Here is a 9149-nt window from a genome sequence, read left to right on the forward strand (position 1 = left end):
ATATCTTGTTTAAATTTTATTTTTTGGCAAACCACATAACTGATTACCTTAAACAAAAGTCTATTTGTGTTGCCATGGCTTGTTTAAATCACAGCGCCCTCCATCCTTGACAAGGGCAAGTTTATGGCAAAGAGTTTCTTAAGAAAAAAGTTAGGCCTAAATGGAGCTCAAATCAAATCAGACAACAAACTGAAATCAGCAGTGGCATCCAAGGATTTACAACTCTGTGAACGAGCTCGTAGGTAATACAAGCGTTTACAACTAGTAGATTATTTTAATCTGCTCATTTATCACAGCCGAGTCATGGAATTGCAACTTCACATCATTTAAACTGTTCCATCGGTTCAGTCATTAGCATCCATCAAGATGTTCCTAAATCATAAATGAGGATACCGTGTATTGCTCAGTGCAGACACATTACTTTATGTTGGCAGCAAAGCTTTGGGTTTACTGAACAGTTGTGTGTTTTCCTCCTGACTCACACGCTGGACAAGCTTGCTGACGATGTCTAATATGCCCAAGATGTTTCACTCTCTGGTTTCCCTCAAGGCATCGAGGCAGTTTTCGTTGTCACAGATTGAATTACGCCATTTTATTTCACAACAAACAGATTTATATCAAATTAGCAAAGTAATGGCTTAGAAAAAAAGAGGTTTGCAGGGCAGAATTACAAGCCTAAGCTTTTTTTTTAAGAATTAATGAAAACAACTATTATTTTTGAATGTGCTTTCAAAGTCAATCTAATGAACACAAATCTTATTGGAAAAAGATTATTCAGCTGGTCTTCAAAAGCGAACGCCCATGTAAGGCAAATGTCAGGTTAAAATAAAGGGTTTCATTTTGTAATTCTTTAGTTATCGTTATCTTTAGAAATCAATGACAAGATAGATTTTTCCTGCAAGTAACTGTAGATAACTCTATTTAGGTTTGTTGTAAAAAATAATAACGATTTTCACCCTTCACTTCCTTGTCAGTCAACTCTTATCTCTGAACCACAGTACTTGCAGACTGCAAAACATTGACCACATCTACACAACAAAACTAATTGTCAACAACACATATCTGGGGTCCTTATCAGTAGAACCATTCAGAACCAATTCCAGCACCTCACTTGTTTATTCTCGTAACGCATAAATCCTTTTTTCCATAACAAAATAGATCGGAAAATCAAAAAGAAATTACTCTAATTGTATAACATGAAGTACTTCCATAGACCTGGCATGACATGATCTTACAGTCTGTGCTGAGGAACCCGTTAATAGTTGTACATAGCTGTCATAGTTGAGAAGTGTTAGCGAAGACGATCATCTTAATACGCTCTAAATTAGGCCTCGTCTGTGATGACTTTTCATTGTTCAGCGTGCGCCGCATGCTTGGGCTACTCATTAATGTACACGCGTACACCTTCGGGCTATAGTGCTCTATTTTATCAGCATCACTAATTTAAAACATGTCAGTGCCTTAGATTTCAGTCACAGGAGTGCGATGGCAATGTATTTTATTACAAAATCAAATTGAGTCTAATCACATTTGGGGTTCGCTTTCATATGTAACGATGTATTGAAATGATCTGGCAGGCCTCAAAGCAGATAAAAGATCAAATAATTTTGTTTAATCATCAATAAGAGTGAATCATACTGGGAGTTCGTCGCAGGAGGATCCATTAATGCTGAAATGTGGTTACCATCAATGGGAATAATATGTCTAATTATAGTAATGGCTAAGCTGCTGCTGGGAATTGAATTAAGACTTTCGTGGCTGGTAACCCTCCAGCATTCAAGACAACTGTGTTTATGTGTTGCATAATGCGGTATGTGTAGCTAAACTGAGATCTTCTTTATGAACAGTTTAATGCAAACCCAATCTTCTCACTTCCAGTGACTTAATAGTCTTTTATTGGCTGGATTCCATAGAACATCAGTCATAGAACAAGGTTCTAGAACTCCATTTGCAAGAGTTCTGTTCTTATATTCCAAGCGGGATATGATCTACTGTAGATAATTAATGATCTCATCTTCAATGCCCATCCTGTAATGGTGCCCATCCCGTGGTTGTGCCCATCCTGTAATGGTGCCCATCCCGTGGTTGTGCCCATCCTGTAATGGTGCCCATCCCGTGGTTGTGCCCATCCCGTGGTTGTGCCCATCCTGTGCTTCCCAACCCCAGCCCGCTGACTAGGGGCGACTATCGGATATCTACTTTGAAGTGGTGCTGTAACACATCATGGCCACATAGCCTCTCATTATGTTATCAGCACAAGAGCCTTCATTGCATGTTATTAATGTTGAAGTTACTTAGTTAGGTTGCACTGACCCTCACAAGTAGGGGAGCCCTCCCTAGACTGCCCCTCACAAGGAGGGGAGCCCTCCCTAGACTGCCCCTCACAAGGTTTCATCCATCGCTTCTGAGTGTCCTGTAGCTGTTCCTTGTCTTCCTGGAGGGTTTAGGCTGGTTTAGGTGCAGTTCTATGTGAAGCCTCATGTGACACCGTTTGTAAGAAGGGCTGCACAAATACAATTTGATTGGATCTGATTGGTTGTATTTTTATTAGATTGAGATCTTCTTCATGGGACTGATGTCTGACATGTAATAATCCCCTCTAGGTCGAAGGAAGCAACTGGAGAGGGGATCAATCGACGTGTTTCCATGGGGACCGATGGAAGGGACCAAGACAAGCAGACTGAGATAATAAACCCAACCCCTGATCAGAGTTCATAATGAGAGAAAGAACGAACAAACAAAGGAGGGAGAGGAGGGGGGAGGGGGGAAGAGGGGGGGGGAGGGGGGGAGGGGGGGGGAGGGGGAGGGAGAGGAGTGGGGGAGAGGGGGAGGGGGAGGGGGGGAGAGGGGCACAGGATCAACACCAGGGACGTGTGAGATCATGCCAGGGGAGGAAGGAGCAGGGGGAACTGGAGAGGAACCGGAGACAAGCTGGGAAAGGATTAACATCCAGGGAGCTTCAGGGCAACACCTTGCACGTGACGATGCCTCACCCCCGTGCCCGTCCTCGTGTAACGGTAGCCCTCGCGGTGTTGCCCTTCTGGAACACCAGGATTGGCCTTTTGCCTCCGAGGATCGGTTGAGTGGAAAACCTTAAGTGTAAACCCCCTATTTGATGTAGGCATCGAGGCACTTTGGTAGAGTAGGTCAGGGCTAACTACCGCATGATATAACACTCCTTTTCACCGAACGGGAGAGAGATTGCAGATCCAGGAATGGGCAGCACAGCAGAGGCAAATTGGTTATGGGTTGTTTCTCTTTTGGGTGGTGCTGCTGCAACACGCACAAGGTGGTGTGTACTGCCAGTACTCCAGTGCTTTTTTTCTCCATATTTTTGTAGCAAATAAATAAATTATGAGTCAAACAAGTGTGCCCAGGAAGGGACCTGTAGAAATAATTCTGTTTGGTCTGTGAATCTGGGTTCTACACCCAGTTTATTGAGAGTAACTTTCAAACATTTAAAAGGAGCACGTTCCTATTTATCACCTTCCCCGGTGTGAGTTCTCTTCAAGTTCACGAAAGATATTTCAACGCCTTTTTTCCCCTTACAGTGTTTTTCTTTGTTTCACAACAACGCAAGTGTTTTGGAGTGATGTTGATGAGATGGAGCCCTTTAATAAGAGAGAGATCTAAAGCTGAAGAAAAAGCTAAGACTGAACAGAAGTAGGAAGATTAAGCCTCGGCCCCTCCTCCATGACTAATAAACTAGATTTCAGGCGCTAAGAGGATTACGTTTTTTGTTTCAAGTATATTATATTAACAGACAGTAATTCCCTGCTCTTTGGTGTTAGAGCTTGAGAGAAGGGACAAAAGTTCACTTTTGTAATTCCAACCCATCGTCTAACAATATCATAATTATGCTCAAAAGACTCCGGGGTCACAAGGTTGAGAAACCTGATGCATGCTGAGCTAAGAAGTAGATCCAAGCTGGGCTTCTCTGCCAGGGTCGAGGGGGAGTCCGAGCCAACATCCACTGTGCACCATCTTCCATCCACGCACAGACACACTCCAGTCAGACATCATCATTTACATTACATTAACCCTTGTGTTATCTTCGGGTCATTCTGACCCATCAGTCATTGTGACCCACCGTCGTATTGTGACAAATTTACCTCATACAAAAACAAAGTGAAGCATTTTCTTTTAACTGTCGGGCTGTCTCAGACCCCCCACATTGGAATGGTTAAAAGAAAATAATTTGTATTTGTTTTTGTATTGGGTAAAATTGGGTAAACACAACGATGGTTCGTTATGAACCTTTGGGTCATGTGACCCGAAGGCAGCACGAGGGTTAAGTCATTTAGCAGACGCTCTTATCCAGTGCGACTTACAGTAAGTACAGGGACATTCCCCCTGAGGCAAGTAGGGTGAAGTGCTTGCCCAAGGACACAATGTCATTTGGCACAGCCGGGAATCGATCCAGCAACCTTCTGATTAATAGCCAGATTCCCTAACCGCTCAGTCATCTGACTCTCACTCATCAATCTACCCAGGATTATTCTCAAGAGCTTTTTTGGAATTCACCTTTATTGTTCATTTCAGTTCTGCTCCACCTGTAGCTTGTCTCGCGTGTGAACCGGTCGTATATAGAGATCCATGAATCCTGCAGTTTGTCTGTTCCTGGTGCCCGTGTGCAATAATGGGAATACGATTCTTTGCTCTTATCTCCTAAAGACTTGTCATAACAGTGAAGCAATCCCTTCCTAAAGAGGTGAGGGGTTAGAGGTCTGATGAACGGTCCAAGACTTGAAGGCACACCTGTGGGGGTGTGTACACACAGGGGGAGATCCCAAGGGGGGTGAATGGGGGACACGACCCCCCCCCCCATCCTGGGGAAAACATGATTTGTTCCCCCCCCCAAGTATATCACTGTAAACATAACAATCTTTTAAATATTAATAACATGCTATGAAGGCACTTTTGCAGATTCTAGATGCATAATAAGTGTTTTTAAGTTTAATGTAAGCTATGTGTTACAGCACAACTTTGGTGTGTGTCCCCCAGGGACCACCATGTTCACCACCATGTTCTTGAGAAAATGTCAATGTAATTGTGCCCCACCAAGTTTATATCAGACTTGTGTGTACTACACACGCGTGTACTACACGTGTGTGTAGTACCTGGCATGGTCGACCTTTCTGTAGATCCTCCCTTTATACTCCTGCAATTTCCTTCATTTGAGATGAGTTACTGCCTTCCAGCACAATGGAGGCAGGAAGGAGAGAGAATAAACTGGCTTGTGTTTACAGCAGCCGTCCTTGTCTTCAAGAGAAACTTTGAATCCAAACACAATGGAGTGAGTAACAAATCAGATTGCTTTTCCCCCTCAAATCACAGCTCTCAATAGGAAATAGATTTTTTGTGGTGCTTTTGTTTTTGAATAGACTTGCTTTTCGGAAATTACTAGTGATTTTCTAACCGTCCTTATTTTGCTTCTCATCTCAACAGCTTCACAGGATGCAGAGTCTGTCAACCTTCTGAAATATGTAACGTTCAGTTTTGAAGTGTAAAAACTGCTAGAACGCTGTCAGCTGAGCACCAATCTTCCGGTGTAGCTGTGCTGCAAGGTATTACTTCGAACATAGTAGTGGAAGATCACAATTAATGCAATTGTCTCCAAGACAAACCCCTTCCCCCTCCAAAATGCACGGTCATGGCTGAATTCCTGTAAACAATGTGAGCCAGGCTGCTGCTGCTAGCTAGCGATGCTTCCTCTGGTCCCTGAGCTCTCCTTGTGACTTTGGGACTGAGAGGAGAGGGGGTCTGACACGAATCACATTAGGGATGAGAACCAGGAGCTCAGAGGCCTGGCAGAGATCAGAACCTGGGATACAAGCTGTGATGTGTGAGCACGCACACACACACACACACACACGTACCCACTGTGCATCATAACCCCGTAGCTAGTAGATACCAGCTGTGTTGTATCACCAAAAAAGACTGATAATAGACACACACACATTCAGCACACATGCATTCAGGCAAACAGACACGGGCGCACACACACACACACACAAACCTCCACCCGCCCAGCTGATATCATCAGAGTCCAATAACCTTGCATGCCTTATCATCTTCTCTGCATCACCTGAGCCAAACATGGGTTAAGGAGGCAAAGAGGAGCCTGGAGGTGGGATCTTTCTGAAGGCCCCGCAATAACATCCACCAGCAGCAGGAAGACACAGGGATTGACCTCAATCAAACCCCAGCATCCAGAGGTACACGTTCACTGGTCTGGAACATGAAAAACACGGATTACCGACATACCGTTCATTTTCAAAGTACTGCAAACTTAGAACAGCTCTGTCACCGTTCAGGAACATTTTGAAAAAAGGGTTCTTCAAAAAAACATATCTCTACAGAGACACCCAGACAACCTCTAATCTTACGTTCCTTTGGTTACCTGATCACAGGAAATGATTCTCTTACTTCTACTACAAAAAATGCCATCCTGCCACATATGTGCTGCGTGTTGTGCTGTGTTTTGTGCTGTGTTTTGTTGCGCCGTTGTGCTGTTTGTGGTGCCACGTGTTGTGCTACGCTGTGCGGCTGGTTGATATCCGTAGCCAGAGTGACTCACCATCCCTCATGAGTATCTAAAGGTTCAGGCTGCAATGTCCACGTCTATCAAGCTAGGTTGCTGTGCCCTTGGCTGAAGGAGCTATACACCCTTCCAATCCCCCTGCCCACGCTTTGTCCATTAGTTTGAATCCCCCTCCTCCCTACTCACCTCTACCCCCCTAACACACACACACCAACTCTTCCCTGCAACCTGCCTGACCTTGCATTAGCATTGGATTCACAAGCTCCGGATTCTTTTCAAAGGTCCAGTTCTGCAACTACATCTGCATCTCCTGGTCTTTAACGTTTTAAAACAGCTCTGCCACGTGAACTTTCCCAGCAGATGTTGGTCTGAAAAAAGCGTCCATAAAGCCAAGCATCTCATGAAGTTAAGAGCTCGGTGAGGGAAGCTTTTGGATGTAAATCCTGGTTGAATGTAACAAAGAACTTTGTATGTTTCAGTCACATGATTTTATTGTAAAAACAGGACAAGGTTCGAGTTATTTTAAGGTTTGTGCAGGCATGAGCCAGACAGTCAGACAAGGGAGTGAGAGGGATAGACTGTTTGTGTGTGTGTGTGCGTGTGTGTGTGTGTGTGTGCGATTACAGATAGGAGCAAACAGCACCGATAGACATGGACGATTGTGTGTTCCCGTTCACCCTAATGTTGATCCAAGACAGGTTACAGACCAGTGTGTGAGACACGTGCACCAGATATCGACTGCTGCCCGGCCGCGCAGACGAGGGGCAGCTCGTCGGCTTCCACAGATCATCCCCTCAGCCCGTAGTCTCTGCTCTCACGTGGAATTGGACAATAGTATTTCGCGTCAATCCATATCTTTGCGGAGAACGGAGCTGGATGTTTAAACAAGCGCTGAGGGAACAGAACAGAGTACAGGACATCACAGCTCTGGGGCCCAAGCAGACAAACGCTGTTTGTGTTGATTTAAGGGTGACAAGGTTTACATGGTGATATACATGAGCAGTGATGAGTTGAGGAGGGGCCTTGAGGACAGGTTCCTTACCAGGCGTGTCTGGTGGGACCTCACACAGGTCCGGTGGGACCTCACACAGGTCCGGTGGGACCTCACACAGGTCCGGTGGGACCTCACACAGGTCCGGTGGGACCTCACACAGGTCCGGTGGGACCTCACACAGCTTTGCACTAGTGCTACGGAAAGGACTGCTCACTCTAAAGTTACGTTCATGAAATGAAACATTTTCTTTGGAGAGGCCTCTGCTGTCTGTTGTCAAAGGCACTGCTGCTTGTAATAGTATTAAAAAACTAGTAATTAATTTAATGTATCTTTGTAGACATAACCAACTATGGAGATGTTGTTGTGTAAAAACAAATGATCCTCGTAAGAGGTCAACACAATAGGCCGAGTCGTCAACAATAATAACAGATCGCTGATCCCGGTGTTGTTTCCAATCTTCCACTCCCGGAAATAAACCCACAAATGACTCATCCGTATCCACTTGTAATGATGCCAGATTTTGTCGTGGATCAGACAGAAAGGACGGGTTGGTAATTGGACGCAGCATGAGATGGGTCAGACTTCCAAGTGGCTCTCTCTCCGTGTTTTTGGGCTGCAAATGAAAAAGGTGCCGGTGGCAGGAGAAGAGGATATTGTCTCGTTTTGTTTCCTTTCATTTCCTCTCCTTTGCAGACAGTGTCCAGCACCCCTTTCACCTCCCCGCTCCATGCTCACCCCAGGTACCCAAACAGACCCACCCACCTGCAGGCACCACTCACACACACCAGGGGCCTCTGTCCTGCTATTGTTATCAGGGGGTAAGAACCAGGGGGGTATTCGTCTTAGCTCGCTAAGCGGTTTAGCGAGCTCATTTTCAGGCTAAGATAAAAAACGCCCCTCTTTTTGGTTCGTGGAAGCAACTTTCGATAAATCACCATAGTAACATATCAATTAGCACTAACCTGCTCCAGAGCAGGCTAACGTAAGTGTAGCTGGATAAGCTTGCCACACCCCCGGAAAATAACATGGCAGCTCCCTTTTTGAGAGACCCAGTTGACCAAGGAGCTATATTTTAGTTCGATTAGCTTTCCATACCAATAGAGTTCTTCGCGATTGCCAAGATCCTTTATTTCACACGGATGAGTTCTTGTTTGAGCGATATCGATTCAGCCGACAAGGACTCATTTATTTGCAAGACCTTCTCGGGCTGTACATTGCAAATATCACACGCCGCAGCAAGCTTTATGCTTTATTATGAGCTTATGCTGCTGTATGTGAATATGTACCGCTATGTTTTACGAAATGTCTTGTCTTATCTGCTGTGCCTGTGCTTTTTATGTTTCACTGTGGGAGAGTGGGAAACGTCATATCGATTCCTTTTTATGTCTTGACATGTGAAGAAATTGACAATAAAGCTACTTGAAACTTTAACTGTGCTTCCGACTGCATAGCCTTGAGTTTTTTTGCGTCAGGTAGGCTATACCCTCCTTGAGGGTTTAGGTTGGTTGAGGGGCAGTTCTATATATGTGAAGCCCTCTGTGACATGCTTGCGTGTAAAAAGGGCTATACAAATACATTTGATTTGATTTATAGGCTACATTTTTATACAGT

The sequence above is a fragment of the Osmerus eperlanus genome, chromosome 1, assembly GCF_963692335.1.
Source record: "Osmerus eperlanus chromosome 1, fOsmEpe2.1, whole genome shotgun sequence".
NCBI lineage: Eukaryota > Metazoa > Chordata > Actinopteri > Osmeriformes > Osmeridae > Osmerus > Osmerus eperlanus.